Source organism: Sardina pilchardus, chromosome 9 (assembly GCF_963854185.1).
Source record: "Sardina pilchardus chromosome 9, fSarPil1.1, whole genome shotgun sequence".
NCBI classification, from domain to species: domain Eukaryota; kingdom Metazoa; phylum Chordata; class Actinopteri; order Clupeiformes; family Clupeidae; genus Sardina; species Sardina pilchardus.
In genome coordinates, this window is record NC_085002.1 from 34,100,809 (window position 1) to 34,120,233 (window position 19,425).

General features: G+C 40.9%; 1 protein-coding gene across 3 annotated transcripts in view; it reads right to left on the bottom strand.

The window, feature by feature from the left end:
• The window catches only part of usp48 (ubiquitin specific peptidase 48), a 145,478-nt gene that overhangs the window by 58,373 nt on the left and 67,680 nt on the right, over positions 1 to 19,425 (bottom strand). The gene's annotated exons all lie outside the window — the stretch shown is intronic.

The window sequence follows — 19,425 nt, forward strand, 5'->3', positions numbered from 1 at the left end:
TGCGAATGCTTGCTAGCAGTTATGTTGATAATGCTAATATGCTAATCAGATTGCTTAGCAAACGTAGCTCATGTTTGCTAGTAGTTTTGCTAACAATGCTAACCATGCTAACAATGCTAATAATGCTAACCAAGGTGATAAGCTTACTTGGCTAATGATTTTTAACAATTAAAGTGGACAAGAAACAGTTTCATTTGTATGGGTTTGAATCAAAGTAAAGTTAATGGAATTGATTTGGACAGAAAAAAATTAACGTAAAGTCATTGCCCATCATTTAAAACGACATGTCAGTACAGTGGTAACAAGGCTTTTATTTTGGCTCGCCGCCATCTTGCTTTTAAGCCAGCTATGACATCACCGGGTTGGTTGGTGAACATTCCACACAGATAGTTCATTGCAAGACGCATCTGGGACTGACATACGTAACGTTAATTGTGGCAGAAGACGAGGAGGAAAAGTCTTTAGAGGTTGCCAGGGACTCTGTGGCTACATGTTTGAACCAGTGAGGACAGAAAGACAAGCGTGAATTGTTACAGTGGGTGATTTAGAGTAGACGACCCCCCGTCGGTTCTCACAGGTGTGGAGAGGGTGGGCAACACCGCCTGGTGCGTTGTGGACTGGACACTGCACAGCAGTGCCGACCCCAGGGAGTCTGTTGCCAGAAGGCTAATATTTAGGTAATTTGCTTGGGGAACTTCAGTGCATCACTCAGTCATGGAGTCACCAGATGCTGTGCTAAGACGTCTTGGAAGTGTATCTCCCTACATGAAGTTCGTGCCGAAACCTAGGACCAGCCATCAACAGCAGGTAAGTTCCTTGTAGCTAACTTTTTTTAGCACGTGCTAATGGTAATGTTTAGTTTCTCACTGTACAATACATGACAAATGTTTAAAACATAGACATGGTTGAAAAGTTTGCTGTTACCTAAATATTGATTGATTACTCGCTACATGTGCATTCTTATCTGTCGTTTGATTTGGCTACCGTTAGCTTGTGTGCTATCTTTAGCTAGCTATCTCCAGCTTGCTAACGTTAGTTTCCTCAGGCAAATTATGGCGATTTGGTTCGTACTGAGGGCGAAAAAGAAACATGTTTTAATATTTGATTAAGGAAATATTGTTTTATGTGGTGACCTAATATAAAATCTAAGATGGTCCATGTGCCTTTTTAGTCTGTTCAGGTTAACTGCCTACAGACAGTGCACGCTGGGCCAGCTAAAGGACATCTAGGTATAGGGGAAACGGACCATACCAGCTTGTGTGATGATCACAATCAGGACTAGATTTCTATCATTACATTATTATGGCTTTTGAATACAAGTTTCAATTCTGAAAAAACTTACCCCAGAAATGTTTCACTGTCAAACAGTAAACTGAAGAGTGTGCGTTATATGATAGTCTCAATTTCAAATTGAGAAAATCTAAACTAACTCAACATTTTTACCAGCCAATATTCAACCGTTCCATACATTATACTGCCAAGTAGGGATGGAACGGTATGGAAATTTAACCCCACTGTTATAGTGACCAAAATTATCACGTTTTTTGGTAGGCTATTATCGTGGTATTGTGTTCAATATGTTAAGAAAGCACTGATAGACCTACACAAGCTGAAATAGTTTTTTTAGAGTGTGACCGTGTCTATTACATTACAAAAATATAGGCAAAACCTTATTGCCTTAAGCGGGATAGGCTACATTCAGAGCAGTGGCAATCCTAGTCTCTGCTCAACCCTCCACACACACAGAAAATGGCTTGTCTTGTTTCTACTTCATATTTGAATTCATACACTTTATATATTTTGCTAACAATTTATAGCATTTTAGGATCTGCATAATTACTCAAAATATTCAGTCCTTTGAATACTTCATATTGATTACACTTGTCTTTAATGATATTTTAGGGGTGGTGTGTAGGTCTAATTGAGTGCCTGTCACTTTAAAAAGTATGTGAACATGATTAGGTTTCATTCGGTTTTAGAAAAATAGTCACACATAGTTCGAGGACACATGTTTTCATTAAATAACATGAATGTTAAAAAAACTAAGAAGGTAAGGAAATATTTCTGGCGTCATAGAAAAGATAAGTGTCTTGCAATGTTAACTTCTATGATTTAGGTAGGTTACTGTTGTATGGCATTGTGAGTTGTTCCGTTCACTTTTTCCTTGGTCATGTTTAATTGGCTGCGTGCTTAACTTAGGTACCATGACTCGGAGTTTTGGTATATCTGTTATATATGCAATGTATTTCCTACCTAAACGTATTAACCGGTAGCCTCGTTGTAAATGTATACAGTCAATGGTTGTAGGCTATCTAGCTGCCATCATAACTGGAAGCGTAGGCTAGGCTCTTATGGCCACTTACGCAATGATGAGAGCCAACATTCTAAGGTGCTCCGTTCCAGAATGTTTGTTGTGATCGTCATGTCGAGATGGCTCTGGTCATGTCCATGCTATCTTTCGATGTTGAGGATATTGATACAAGGCGTGTTCTTATCTCTCTGGCGATTGCTTATATCCTGATGAAATAAACAACTTGAAGAAGAGTAGGCCTAGTTGCTTACCCGCCACAGTGGCGGGTGTGTTGACATATTTCACCCGCCAGCGCGCAAAACTACACGCATTTGGCGGGTGTCGGGTGGCTAATTTCCATCCCTGTTGTTAACATAGTTAACATTTTAACATACCTTTTAGAAATCATTAGTTAAGTTAGAACTTGATACTTTTTGAGATATTAGCAAAATATTTTTCCCCATTGACTTTTCATAGACCTCGATGAAGTTCGCCTACAAAAAGGATCCAAAGCTGCCATCTTTGCCCATTTAAGGAGATCCGGGAGATCTTGCCTATGGCAAGCTTTTTTGTAGGCGAACTTCAGAGGTCTATCACACTGCAGTGCTGTGACATCACAGAGGATGCTGATTAAGCTGATTTGCACCTGTGTCAAGAGCCAGCTGCTCAAGGCCCTATCAAGTTTAATTGACAGCCAGTTAAATTGAACCTGCATTATACTGCTCTCTGCTCTGCTCTCTCTGTCTACCCATACACACACACACACACACACACACACACACACCTGACTGCAGCACTTCATATATACCACACTTCTCCATGCACTCCACAACATTCTCACCTTAACCTAACTCCCCCATTTCACTGCATCATAGAAAGCCACACTCCTTACATCCACTTACATCCACTCACACACACACACGCACGCACACTCACACGCACTAACACTCACACTCAGAGGTGGAAAAGTCAAGCTTCAGAGAGTAAAAGCAAAGTTTGTATAGTTACTGAGATGAATCATAAAGGGGTTTTTCAATGGAATGAAATGGCACCACTTCCGCCTCCTAAAAGGGCATGATCAGTGACGAGATAATCAGTTTAGAACGGTGTAGAATCAGCAGAAGCAGGTGCCGTTGATAACAGGTTTATTTCTCCCATAGAAATGCTCCCGTTTGCCTCCTAAATGGGAGTGGCAGTTGCGTCACAATGAAACCAGAATTTACCCTCACATGAATCGTCTCGCTTTACAAACCGTCTCTGGTAAAAGTACAATCACATATTGGTTCTATCTGTGCACTTAACACAGGTGATCTCACCAATTAGCTGCTCTGCCTGGCTGAAGAGTTGTACTAATTAGAATCAGCTGGTTGGTTGGTTGGACTTTTCCACCTCTGCACACACTGCCCCTTACCAGCATCTTATTAGCCATTTTCACGTGATGTCAGCAGCTGGGTATCAGTTCGTCCGGTAACGTCATTTAACTTTACTCTCAAATCAAGGCAGCTACGAGAGCAATGATTGCAAACGATAACTGAGGAGACGTTAGGAGACCCCTGCTATACATACATGTTAGCACCGAAGATCAAGTTGGTTTGATATTGGATATTCGGATACCCAATGAAAGACCGTCCCTTATTTTGAATCTCTGTCGAATATCCAATATCAAACCAACTTGATTTTCGGTGAAGCTAGCTGAAGTTGCTGCTATATATTAAGGATTAGGCTACTGACTTTACTCTCAAATCAAGCAGGGATGGAAATTAACTTTTTTGTCCACCTGCCACTGTGGCAGGTAGATTTTAAAATCTACCAGCCACTCAACATTTTTACCAGCCAATATATATTCAACCGTTCCATACATTATACTGCCAAGTAGAGATGTAACGGTATGAACATTTAACCCCACGGTTATAGTGACCAAAATTAACACGGTTTTCGGTATTATCACGGTATTGTGTTCAATAAGAAAGCACTGATAGGCCTACACAAGCTGAAATAGTTTTTAAAAAGTGTGACTGTGTCTATTACATTACAAAAATATAGGCAAAACCTTATTGCCTTAAGCTGGATACAGATCATTCAGAGCAGTGGTAATCTCTGCTCAACCCTGTTCAGAAAATGGCTTGTCTTGTTTCTATTTCATATTTGAATTCATACACTTTATATATTTAGTTAATTTATAGCATATGCATGATTACTCAAAATATTCAGTAATTTGAATACTTCATATTGATTACACTTGTCTTTAATGATATTACAGGGGTGGTGTGTAGGTCTAATTGAGTGCCTGCCACTTTAAGATGTACATGAACATAATTAGGTTTCATTCGGTTTTAGGAAAATCATGCATAGTTCAAGGATACATGTTTTCATTAAATAACGTGAATGTTCAAAACTAAGAAGGTAAGGAAAATATTTCTGGCATCATAGAAAAGATAAGTGTCTTGCAATGTTAACTTCTATGATTTAGGTAGGTTACCGTGGTAGCCTATGGCATTGTGAGTTGTCCCATTCACTTTTTTCCTTGGTCATGTTTAACCCTTTCATGCGCAACGTCCACATGCGTGGACAGTAACTTTAACTCTGTTTTCTACTTATTTATCATGTTGATATACACCAATCCACTTCAGGGCAGTTTTAGTAGGTCCTTGGCAATATATTAACAATATGTATCATCTTATATTTGGAATATTGACTGCTTGATGACATCATCAATTCAACATGAGTGACAGTAATGGCCATATGCTGAATGCTCCAGGCATATCTGTAAAAAGCTAGTACTCAAGAAGGCAAAATCATGTAAAAAAAAATATTATGCTGTACAGGAGAGTGTGTTGAACAACTCTATGTTTTCAGAAATTAAATCGGATGTAAAATGGAGTTTGTAGACCCTAAAAAGCAACTGTCCACGTATGTGGACGTTGCGCAACAGAGGAGTTAAATGGCCAAAAATTAGATTTTGTAACTAGGACTTTTTTTTTTTTTTTTTTTTCAAATATGATTTTAATTGCTTTAAATTACAAAGAAACAAACATTTGGTAAACATATCTATAAATAATGACCTAATTACATGTGGTAATGCCAAGGTGGTATGGTAATATGGGGGTAATAGAGGGTTGGGTGGGTAGTAGAGGGGTGGGTATGAGAGTACTGGAGGTGTGGGTGGATTAGTAGTAGAGGGGTGGGTAGTATGGATGTAGTAGAGGGGTGGTTGGGTAGTGGTGGTAGTAGAGGTGGGTAATATGGGGGTAGTAGAGGGGTGGGTGAGGGTCGGTGAGCAATAATGGGGGTAGTAGAGGGGTTGGGCGGGTAGTATGGAGGTAGTAGAGAGGTGGGTGGGTAGTATGGGGGTAGTAGAGGGCTGGGTGGGTAGTATGGAGGAAGTAGAGGGCCATAGTTTCCACATTTTCTGTCATTACATTTTATCCTTTTTTACCCCTTTGTTGCGCACTGTCCACATACGTGGACAATAACATAACTTCTATATAAAAGCATATTTTTAAAAAATTCCAACTGATTTTCAATATTGGGCTCATATAGAGTACTAAAATCAATACTAAAAAAATCTAGACACTTTTTTTCATAATGCGTGCATGAAAGGGTTAATTGGCTGGGTGCTTAACTTAGGTACCATGACTCGGAGTTTGGTATATCTGTTATATCCAATATATTTCCTACCTAAACGTATTAACCGGTAGCCTCGTTGTAAATGTTTACAGTCGATGGTTGTAGGCTATCTAGCTGCCACGTTAACTGGAAGAGTGAGAGCCAACATTCTAGGCGCTCCGTTCTAGAATGTTTGTTGTGATCGTCATGTCCATCGATGTTGAGGAATATTGATACAAGGCGTGTGTTGTTATCTCTGCGGCGACTGCTAATATTCTGATGAAATAAACAACTTGTAGTTGAAGTAGGCTAGTTGCTTACCCGCCACAGTGGCGGGTGTGTTGACACATTTCACCCGCCAGCGCGCAAAACTACACGCATTTGGTGGGTGGCGGGTGGCGGGTGGCTAATTTCCATCCCTGAAATCAAGGCAGCTACGTGACGGCAATCATCGCCAACGATAACAAGGAAAATTAAGATAATAAATACACGTGAAATATTAATCTTACCTCAAGAACTGTAACCGTATCACCATAGCTTTTGCTTACGCTTTTGATGAACTGATACCCAGCAAAGCTTCAAAGCGGAAAGTGTCTGACGTTAAAGGGATATTCCGCCATTTTTGGAAATACGCTCATTTTCCACCTTCCCTCAAGCAAAACAATTGATATTTACCTTGTTCCCGTTCATCCAGCCATTCTGTGAGTCTGGCGATACAACTTTTAGCTTCAGCCTAGCATAGATCATTGAATCGGATTAGACCATTAGCTTCTCGCCTGCTAGCTTCATGTTTAAAAGTGACTGAGATTTCTGGTAATTTTCCCATTTAAAATGTGTCTCCTCTCAAGTTAGAAAGTGCAATAAGACCAACTGAAAATGAAACCTGGTGTTTTTCTAGGCTGATTTGACATGGAACTACACTCTCATCTGGCGTAATAATCAAGGCAACTTGCAAACGTACCATAGGCGCAGTAATATCGTACGCAGCACCTGAAAATAGTCCCCATAGACAACAAGCAGTAGTAGTGCCAGTAGTCTGCAAGTTTTTTAAATGTGTATGTTTAATTATGCAAATGAGGCATTCTCTCATTAAATATGCATGATTTTGCATATATTTCCGGTAGATAGATCTGAGCATATGATAAAGCCAGGTGCAAAATTATTCTTTCATGTTGTTTACAAACAAGATTACAATAAAATCAGGATTTCAGGATATCTGCTTTCATTGCCTAGGAAATCCAAATATACTGTCCATAGCCTTAAAAAAACGATTTTTGCCATGCTTTTTTGATTAACATGTCACATAAATCAGGCCAGGAATGATGTATTAACAAATCCCTCTGTAAATGTCTTCAGAATACTGCTAAGTGTGTAACTGGAAAGTTTGGTGTACATAGGTGCTACAGAGGCTGAGAAGCATCTACCGGAAAATTACTCAAAACCGCAAATAACTTGTTTTGAGATAACAGCCTTGAAACACAGCGAGAGCATGAGATTCGTTCTCAGCTTAAGTCCCTTTCCCACATAACTTCTAGAAGTTACCCGGACATATTTACCCGGATAGAGGCACGACACGACGTTTCCCACATGAGCTTTATGTCCGAGTGAGATGTGGGTAATTGTGTTCACACTAGACCCGAGTAGGAGCCGCGAGGGGTGGGGCAATGTCAGCACTTGCAGAGGGAGGGAGATGACGCTAAATAAATGCGTTGTTGTGCTGTGTTGCCTGGATGATGCGAACTTACATCAGATCCAAAACATCGTGAAACAACAGAAGTAGCTGCTAGTTAGCTCGCTAGTCAGCGGGAGCTAGCATAGAGGAAAAAATAGCTAACGCCAGGACCACAGTATAAACAAAGCTCTAATTCAACCCTCTCTGGTATAAACATCCAACACAACAAATTAATAGAAAATAATGACACACCTGGAAAATATATAAACAGCACACAGAGGTCTGAGGCTCCTTCCCGACTCCTACAAAAAGCAACAATGCTAAACTAGAATGCATTTCCCGGTGGGAAAGTGCGAAGTGTGCTTGCTCAGACGCGCCGCGACAGCGCCCGGCAGGAGACGCGACTGCTCGTCCTCAGGTCAAAGCGCCAAAGTTTGGCCAAGACGCGAAGCTGCTTCGAGTTTGGCGGCGTTGCCCTCGATTGCCGAATTCTTACACTGACCTGACAAGTTGCCTAGATTCATCAGTGGTATGGCCCAGAGCACATCCAATGTAAAAATGTAGATGTCATCCCAAAGACGTAAAGAGATATGAGCCAAAATGCATTTTTGCTAATTGCGGCGCCCCCTAGTGGCCAAATTACAACACATTTACTGAGGCTACTTTGGATGGTGTCCAAAATCATGCCGCCAAATATGGTCTCAATACCTCAAAGCGTCTCCGAGATTTGACCTCACTTCCTGTTTGGACGCTTCAACATAGAATTTGATTGGCTGTCAAGGGCTAACGCTTTGATGTATGAAAATGAAATGTACACCTCTAAGGTCTGTAGACCTTGTGTTGAATTAAGTATGAGTTGTTCACGTGTAGCCAGCATGAAACACGTAACCACTGAAGGAAGGAGGGAGCCTAAGGAACTAGGCATGTTTCTAGAACAAATACGAGTAGCCTAATGTTATAGCTATTCTGTTATGCGGGAACATCCGCAGTTTACTCACTGTTGAATAAGTTGCAATGTGTTATAGCCTCAAATGGATGGTAAAATAAACAGGACGACTCACCTGTTCAAATGATGTAATAGGATCAAATTTGGTTTTGATATGTCAAAGCAACCAGGCTGTTACTGGTTAACGTTTCTGAATATGAAATCGATTTTGGATTGGTTGCATGTGATAAAAGCTGTGCCATTTCCTGTCCAGACAGCATTCATATTCAGAAATACTGTACACCGGCAACAAAGACACACACACACAAACAACTCTTTCAAACAGAAACGTCAGTCCGTTACATCTGCCTCTTGTCCACAAACTGCATGTCGCTGAGTTGACCAGCAACGAAGACTTTCACATAAACACACACACACACACACACTTACACACACACATACACATCACCCCCTCAAACACAAATATCTGTCTGTTACGTCTGCCTCATGTCCACAAACTGCATGTTGCACAGTTCACCCACATCTACCCACAATTCTTTGATTTATAAATAACCCCACCATTAAAAAACTGCAATGTGTCAAATCTTATTATACAACAATTGGGTTCTATGAAGCGGTTTCTTTGTTTCTGATTGGCCGAGAGACGTTCCATGAGTTGAGATATCCCACGATAATCCACTCGGACTTTTCACAGCTAATAATAAATCACTCCGCGATACAATGTCAAATTGTCAAGTGTAAACCGAACTGTCACGTTGCATCCAAGCTGAAATACAGACGCTCAGAACATAGAATATGACGGAGGTGGATATTAGCTAGTTGGATGGCATGTAGGCTAAGTAAAATAGTGATGTTTCAAAGCTAAAAGCATGTCCTAACCAGACGCAATGCGAGCTAACGTTTATTAGGCTAGATTCTACATTGCTTGACAACCGGAGAGATAGAACTAACGACTGGCTTTTGGCCATAGCAACGTGCTTTTAGAACTAACGACTGGCCTTTGGCCATAGCAACCATCCATTTAGAACTAGTAACGGCAGTTTGTCCTGCATGAAGTAGAAATTTGTGGCGGAGAGAAGTTAGTTCTACAAACAAGACAGTTTTAGCGATTTAAACGTTTACATGATAATGGGAAATTAGCGCAAAAAAGAAGTGGTAGAATTGTTGTATAAAAGCAATATAGCACTCGTGATCGTGGGTTGTTGTTGGATATTCCCACGGGTGTTGTTCGGCCGTAGCCTCGAGGCCGGAGGCTACGGCCGAACAACACCCGTGGGAATATCTAGCAACAACCCACTCCCACTCGTGCTATATTGCTTAAATATGTATATACTGCATGGGCAATTCCATGCAAAACTGTCAAGTCCATAACCCCACACAGCATCATACTATGATGTGGATGATGATTTCTTAAAAGTTTACCATTTCGCTCTTCTTGTTTGTACAACATATTCGATGACATTGTTAACATAATCATTTGCATTATATAAATGTAACCCCCTTTTCCACTCTTATGTCTCAACATATACTGGAGTCACATTCATAAACATAAACAGGATCCTAGGTTCTCAATTTGCTGGACTCACTTTCTACCATAAAGTTAAAGAATAGTAATAACAGAAGAAAAGGTAAGAAGGTGTTGATGGCGTGATTAACTAGTGTGGTCCCTCCACTGAAGAATTTCTATACCACTGCCCTGATGGAAATATGTAAATCCTCAGAAATGTCAAGCGACTACAGTTACTTCTACCTGCTTTGATATATCATTTCATAAAAAAAAATTTGGCCATAATAATTATATTGCAATTATATCAATTCAAGTTTTCTTTGCAGCACAAACAACAATAGGCTACAGTTTACTTTACTTCAGGGCGTAATGTTAACAACTTCGTTAACATTAAGTTTGTTTGTTTGTTGTTCTGTATTGACAGCAGACGGCAGAATGCAGGTGCACGCAATGGATATGTTTTTAAAGAGAGTGCATTCGCTTCCACATGAACCTCGGAATGTGCTGCACCAGAACAAAGACACTGAATGCTATGCTTTCTATCGTGCGTGTGGCTCGTTTTTCAGATTTGTTTGCTAAATTTAAAAAAGCCACACAATTTAACAGAGTCGCTCATTCTAGCCTGCAAATGGTTAAAGTGATGCTAGGGCCAGATGCTGCATAAGAAATGGAAAAACTCCACTGACCAGTTGGCCTTGCCAGTTGATCGCTAACGTGAGATACGTGGATGATGAGATTTCAGATCATTTTATTTGGCAAAGAACTGGACAATGCTACCGGAGATGAGATGTTCAGGGTAACAGAATTGTTGCCTGCTTTACAAATCATGAGCGTACAGGGGAGCTACATCCGGTGCAGAACTGAAGTGTTGAATTAGCTTCCACTATTAAAGTAGCTATAACAGATGTGGGAGATGGACCAGTCATCTAAAATGAATTGTACGCGTCGCGAACGGAACGCTTCAGTTACGCGTCCAGTATAGCTTTCCAGTTAAGTTAGCAGGGATATGCGTAGTTTGCACTGACGGGGCAGCATCGATGACAGGTCAAGTCAAGCTTCATAACGAAAGCCAAGCAGAAAAATCCTGCCATGGTAGCGGCACATTGAGTGTCGGAAAACTCTTAACTGTAAAAAAAAATATATATGCCCCCGACCTTGCTTTGAATCAAGTCGTAAAAATAGTTAATTATAGCCTATGTTAAGTCACGTCCCCTTCAAACACAATTACCCTATCCTCTGCAATGAAATGGGTATCCAAAATATCACATATGTTAAAGGCCGTATTGCAAGGTTTGCATTATTAAACAAATTTGCATTAGGTACTACTCATCTAAACTGTTATCCATTGTAGGCCTATTTGATGTTGCAATGATTTGAGGTTTGCAATGATTCTTCTTTCCCCCTCAATGTACTCTATTGCGTCACGTTGGGGACCACTGAACAAGCCCCCTTGAGATTGACATGAGAGAGGAGTAAAGAGAAACGGGCAAGACACTGTTCAGCAGTAAAAAGTGCAGATTATAGATATATACATAGATATATACAGATATCCTAGATAGATACAGTATATAGACATATAGATATATATCACGTCACATTTTGCTGGTTGGGGGTGGCCTGACCAGCGATCACGCAGTCCACCACTGCAGTTTACATGGAATAGCACTGCCTTGCCTAGCCTACCACACGCACCTGCCATACACAGCTTACTTTCTCCCTGTCTTGGTAAGCCATACCCTGACGGTGTCAATGACAATCAATCAGGAGAAGTAGTTATTGAAAATAATCACGCTTTAGACATGACCAGCCTACTTGGCAGCAGCTTGCAACAGGGGGATTCATAGGTGGCACATAGACCATACAGCTAGCATGAATGCAAATATTTTTAGATCTTCTGACTAAGATTGTACTTATTCAAACGACATCAGCACCACTGCCACTGGATATAAAGCAAACATTGACTTTCACTTGGTGCTTCATTGACTGTAAAAAAGTGTAATAATATTATCTATGCACTGCCTGATGTAGACTAGCTTGACTTGCTAGCTCGATGAGTTGCGAAATGATATCAGCAACACGTACTCGTTCCATATTAAACTTAGGCTACAGTTAACATAGTTTGGCTTTCCAGGCTACTTGGACCATGCATTTAATTACCTTTCACTGCCTTCACGTCTGCCAGGCTCCAAACTGTCTTCATAACAGCAGTTGCAATTCAGTATAAACAGCCTCGGTAAAGTTAAAACCAACTAGCGATGCTAGTCGCGGTTAGCATTTGAACTGCAGTTAGCTAACCTACCCTCATAACTAGACGGCTTCCCAGGCTACTTGGACCATGCATTTCATTACCTTTCACTGCCTTCACGTCTGCCAGGCTCTAAACTGTCTTCATAACAGCAGTTGCAATTCAGTATAAACAGCCTCGGTAAAGTTAAAACCAACTAGCGATGCTAGTCGCGATTAGCATTTGAACTGCAGTTAGCTAACCTACCCTCATAACTAGACCTCTCAAATTCCGAAAAATGCATTAAAATAACATTGGACTACGTTGTTATTTTTGTTAAACCTTAGGGTGGCTATGATATAAATGGTGTAACGAAATTTGAAGTGTAAATATACAAACTTTATGAAAGTGTAAGCCACAACCTTTTCCTACAGGAATACAGGAAAACATAACCCCATAACCTCCATAAGGAGACCTCCCCAAATTCAGAAACATTTATTAAATTGAAATGGACAACGACGTTATCTTTGGTAAACTCTTAGGTGGCTATGATATAAATTATGTGACGAAATTCGAAGTCTAAACACACTTACTGTTGAAAGTGTAACTGCGATTTCCATAGGACTACATTCTAATTAAAATCCTCGTTGCCTCACGCACACCACTCTACTTCCGGTATTTCGCCTGCTTTGTGGGGGTGTCATATGATCCTCTGAGTGAAATACCCAGAATGCTCAGGTCAATACAAATGATCCAAAACACACCGTCACTGAGAAACATCGTGTGATTGTCTACTATATATAACAACTGAACACACAGTGTATTTAACAGCGAGTAAGTCCATACTTGTCCCTCGGGACCATGGCATCTCTAAGAATTACTCAGTCTCAAGGTGAGACAACGATGCGGGCAAGCCTAGAATTACACCATTGGTGTACCACTGCGGATCATCCCTGTCAGTCAGTCGAGGATTGAGTAATATCGGGTTTGAAATCATGATGTCGGTGAACTGTATGCGTCAGACCTGGAACAACGCTGTGCTGTGGTGTACACATCAGTACCTTTTACAAGAATGGCAATAAATAGATTTTTTTTTAAAAATATCAACATTGTATCTTAAATCACTCTGAAATGTCCTTTTGGCATGACCTAAAGCAATTTAAGATGAGCTATTCCGATTAATAGTATACATTCACCAACACTCACGTTTTTGCTAATTATAGAGCCATCGACAGACCAAATAACACCAAATTTATTGGGGGTGCTTTGAATGGGGTCTCAAGTCATCCCACCAAATATGGCTTTCATACGTCACAGCATATCCAAGATAGGCGCACTTCCTGTTTGGCGGCTTCGCTCGCTGAATTTAATTGGTTATCACAGGCGAACGCTTGGACGTATGAAGACGAAATCAAGGTGGTTGATCCACCTTGGTCTGTAGATCACGCGTGCCAAGTTTCATGACGATCGGATAAACTATGCGGCCAGGGTAGCTTTACTTTGACTTTGGACAAAATTCAAAATGGTGGAAAATCCATCATGGCGGAAAATGACGTCACATGGTGCGTTGGAATCAGATGAGTCAGAGGATTCCAATGGTATAAGTTTTATAAAAATCGGCCATACGGATCAAAAGTTACGGGCATGAACGTGTTTTCAATCTTTGACCAGTTGGTGGCGCTAGAGCGTGAGAGTGGCGAGCATGAAACCTGGTGGTGTCAATCAAGGTAGTCTCCTCTATCAGCATACCAAATTTCATGACTTTATGTCTTACGGTTTGGGCTACAGGTGGAAAAATGTGTGGGCATCAGCGCTCAAAAGTCGCTTTTCCATTCATTCCTATGGGGAAAAATCGACCGGAAAAACTGGAATAACGGGAGAACGACAAGGCGTATCGAAAAGCTTTATACAAGCCACCATCCTCGCATCAGGACGCACGCGTGAGAAGTGGAACGGCGTCTCTAGCTCCAAATCCCTAGGACAAGATAGGGAGACAAAAATGTTCTGCAAGATAAATAAATTTGATAATAATAATAATAGGAAGAACAATAGTGTGCTTTTGCAAGCACACTAATAACAGTGACGTTAACTGTTAGCTGTTCATTGCTAACCACTGTAATAAACAGCTAGTTGCAAGCTAATCGACAACACTTCAAGCTATTCACGTTTGCAAGGATAATCCTGCCTGTCCCGCAACAAACACAACAACGTAATTGCAGTTTAAATTTTTATTGTACGTACACAACAAAATGTCACTGTTTTCTGTATTCCGGTGTTCTCGTCTGTGTTGTTCATACTCGTAGGGCAATGTTTATCGTTACCATGGCAATTTGTACTTTCTGCCTCGCGCTGCAAGCAGGCTGCAAGGGCGCATTTCTATACGTCATCGTTACGCCCCCCATCTCTACCCAGAACTGTGCCGGCTGCGTTCCCACCTAAGCGCACCCGGGTAACATCTAGAAGTAGTACTAGGGGGCTAGTAGGGTGAGTTCCAGGTAAGAAAATACCCGAATTTTGCGTTCCCACATACAGCCACCCGTTTGATATCCGTTTGACATCCGGATGTCTCGCTCATGTGGGAAAGGGACTTTAGACTTGTCCTTGAACTTTCGCGATTGGTTGCTAATACAAAGGAAATGTCCATATTTGGATTGCATAGCGTCATGTAGGAGAAACAGGGCTTTCCAACGGTGTCACACACGATATGATTTGGATCACGGTCGCAGGAGTAAATGACACTTTAGAATGGGAACTTTTGAGAAAATGTGGAGAAATACATAGGCGCGAGCACACAAAAGTTTGTGAAATAAACACCTAAATGTGCCAATCGGACTTTGTTGTTGTAGTAGGGTCGTAGAATACATGCTAAGGTAGCAAACTAGCACAAAATCTCGAAATTGCCCGTAGGTTGATGTAGGTTAAATTTGTCGACTGACCATTGGGGGCGCTATTAATTATATGCCTGTGTGTTCAAAAAACATTCCCACACAAAAACATTCCCACGCGTTAGCTGTCAAAAAATGGCACTATCAAAAAAGAGAAAAGTTAGCAGCGACAACAGGATATTTAATGATGAGGTGACAGATAACTATGCCTTCATCCTCCCTAGTTTTATCAATGCAAAGCCCATATGCCTGATTTGCATGCAAAGAATACAATATTAGACGGCACCACAAAACAAAGCATGCTAATTTCAAGGTTGCGTTCCCTCCGAAGACAGAGGCACGAAAGCACAGAATCAAAGCCCTGAAAGGTGCTTCACACAGCAAAGGTGCTGCACACAGCAGCAGGATCCTGGTGCGAGGCCTCACATCCCAACAGAAGGTAACGAGTGCATCCCTAAGAGCGTCCTGGGTGCTCGCAAAGCACAACAAGCCATTCACCGACGCTGAGGTCTTCAAAGAGATGATGGTGACAGTTTTGGAGGAACTTGATACCAACAAGTCGATGGATGGTGTGATCAAGTCAGTGAAACAGATGTCGCTCTCTGCCAGGACCACTGCCCGCCGCATAGAAGCGCTGTCTGATGCGGTGCAGGGTGCAATTATCGCCGGTGTCAATCACGCAAACTACTTTTCCTTAGCCATTGATGAGAGCACTGACAACACAGATGTAGCCCAGTTGTGCCTTTATGTGAGATACTTTGATGGGAAGGATTTCAAGGAAGAGCTGCTGTCTCTAATTCCATTAGAAGGGCACACCACCGGAGATGTCATATTTGCAAAACTGGAAGAGTTGTTTCAGTTGCATTCATTATCATTTGAGAGGGATAATCTAATCGTGACAGACGGGGATCCTGCTATGGTGGGAAAGCACAGAGGTCTGGTGAGCAGGCTGAAAGAACTCGCCCCCCAAATGCACGGGCTGCACTGCTTGATTCACCAAAGTGTCCTCTGTGCCAGACTGAGTGGCGAGCTGAAGAATGTTATGGACAAAGTGATGAAAATCATTAATTTTGTCAGAGGTACATCAAGCACCCAGCATAGGCTTTTCCGACAACTTGTGGCTGAGTCAGCAGATGCCGAACACGATGATTTGCTGCTTCATAATGATGTGCGCTGGTTAAGCAAGAGGAAAGCGCTGGATTGCTTCTGTGCGGTACTTAATGAGATCAAAGCGTTCCTTGGAATAAGCAAAAGCAAGGCAGCAGCTGACCACCTTATCCTGCTGGAAGATGAAAAGTTCATGTCCAATGTAGCGTTTTTGTCTGACATATTTGGCCACCTAAACCTGCTTAATCTTCAGCTACAGGGGAGAGATAAAACCATCGTGGACATGGTTGAAAAACTGGAGTCATTCACGAGGAAGTAGGCCTGCACGATTCAGGGAAAAATATGAATAATTTTTTAGCTTAGAATTGATATCACGATTTTCTGCCACAATTTTTTTTCCTCGCAAAGTGCAATGTTTATTGCACACACGAACCATGACAAAAACAAAACTAATTGGCAGTAGGCCTACCAGACATAGATTTTTTGGGGCATCTATAGCACATTGCCTATCACTACGAGCCTAAACATAACTGCATGGGCAATTTTTTTTTTTTTCATTGAAGCCTTCATTTACATGTGTGTGGAGTTGGCTCAAGAAACATTAAGATAGTTATAAACTGTCTGCATTTACAGTCAATGTGCAATATCTACAAAATAAATAATTCATTTTTGATAGGCTAAATGGCCAATTGATGCTCCTTTTCTTTAGATACTGAAGTTTCAGTTAGTTGCAGGAGGGGAGTTAGACCGTGAGCCAGGGCCTCAAATTATGGAAACCGTTACCGAAAAGGTGGCAAAGGCTACCATACCTTTTCTGAAAGCCTGGAATCTCAGCTTTTCAATGATGTATGATGGTCATCTGACAAGAGTAGCTGTTTTGAGTTATGACACATAATGTAAACTAAGGTTAAAGAAATAATGTGTATAAATCAAGCAGAACACTGGAATATTTTATTTTGTTATGTTTGGTATCATTTTAAAGGGGAGACTCTGAGCTTTCATTTAAATCCTTTTGTGAACATTTTGGATAAGTACAGCCAACCCTGGAGCTCTTCAAACCTTTAATCACACACATTTCCCTACCATTTCCCTGCCATTTTTTGTCTTTTAATCCTGTGGCACCTGGGAGCATCAGAGAAACAAAATCCAAACACTGAAATACTGGCATGACCCTAAGGATTCAGAAAATGTATCATTTACCCATATTATCTGATTTGGAGGGGGTGATTTACAGTCTTGTATCAGAGATGGCGTTTTTTCAAAGACATAAACAGTAGTGTACTATTACCCTTGGCTAATTTGTTGATATGTCGAGTTGAAAGTCTGAGGTAAATATATTTTAGATAATAATTATTGATACAGATCATTTTGAAAAAGTTGTTATTCAGCATTCTCAGCATTTTTAGATAGTTAAAAAGGTCCTTAATACATATCCACCACATATCATTTATATCAGGTCCCTACTTTCTTGGAATTTACATTAAAAAATGAATGCCTTGTTCTCAGGCAAGAAAATACATGTATACACAGGCTGCAATACTGTAAGTGCATTTGCAGGCCAAGTGTCAGCCCTAAAACTTTTTCAGAAGAATAAAAACTTCTGTGAGACCTTTCAGAAGGTTGGGGCAGACTGGGCAATGACACCTGAGTTGTATGCATCCTTAAAGGAGTTCACATGTCAAATGTACAGCTCCAAGTCCAGAATCACCAACATCAATGAAATGAAGTATGCACTTTTTTGTGCTAAGAAAGCCGTAGAATCCTGGCAGTTAACTCCATTCTCGGATTCTCTCAGGAAGCACGGTCTCAGAGCTAACTATCAAGGTGCTATCTGGAGAAGATGCCTCGAGAACAACCCTGAAGTTCCTTCCCCAGTTGAGCATGGGTGGTCTAGACTGGACCAAGATGGTGACTTTACAGCTCTCCATAGACTGGTTCAATGTCTCCATTGGTCCACAAGCAGTACTTGAGTTTCTGTCCTGCTCATGCAAGAGGGACTGTGTCACTCCTCATGTCAGTGTGTTGCACTGTATAACAACTTTTTCAAAATTATCTGTATCAATAATTATTATTTCAAATATATTTACCTCAGATTTTCAACTCGACATATCAACAAATTAACCTTAAGGGTAATAGTAGGCTACACTACTGTTTATGTCTTTGAAAAAACGCCATGTCTGATATAAGACGGAAAATCATCCCCTCCAAATCAGATAATATGGGTAAATGATACATTTTCTGAATCAATCCTTAGGGTCATGCCAGTATTTCAGTGGTTGGATTTTGTTTCTCTGATGCTCCCAGGTGCCACAGGATTAAAAGACAAAAGATGGCAGGGAAATGGCAGGAAAATGTGTGTGATTAAAGGTTTGAAGAGCTCCAGGGTTGGCTGTACTTATCCAAAATGTTCACAAAAGGATTTAAATGAAAGCTCAGAGTCTCCCCTTTAAAATGATATCAAACATAACAAAATAAAATATTTCAGTGTTCTGCTTGATTTATACGCATTATTTCTTCAACCTTAGTTTACATTATGCATCATAACTCAAAACAGCTACTTTTGTCAGATGGCAATCATACATCATTGAAAAGCTGAGATTCCAGGCTTTCAGAAAAGGTATGGTAGCCTTTGCCACTTTTTCGGTAACGACCAACCCCTCTGGCTCACAGACTAAGTAGCATTTGTCCAATGTGTGCATAATGTTTCGAAATCTGTCACGTTCTAATGTTTATTGGAACCATATAATTATTATTTTGATAGATGGTAAGCAATTAGCCTACCTCTGTTATTACCTTAATACCTACTCCAAGGAGGTTTTGTTTTCATCAGGCTTTGTTTGTTTGTTTATTAGCAAGATAACTAAATGACATTTTCAGGAAACGTCTGAAATGACCCAAGAACAAAACGATTACATTTTGGGAGTGATTCGGATCACGGGTCTGGATAAAGGAGGCGCATCTCGGAGTGCTTATGTAGGCTACTGTTATGTGGGTATGGCGTCGCATTGTGCAAGGTGTCCGTAGCCTAATAGATGTCTGCGTTGTTGAACAACCTTCGGACCTCTTGCCTTGTAGCTTAGAACTTCATCATATTGCTGGCTTTTGTTAGTTAAGATTTGTGGTGTTTCCTCGCAGTGCTGCACCGAGGGAAAGGCCTAGGCTGCCTTGCAAATCACACGAGACTGGCC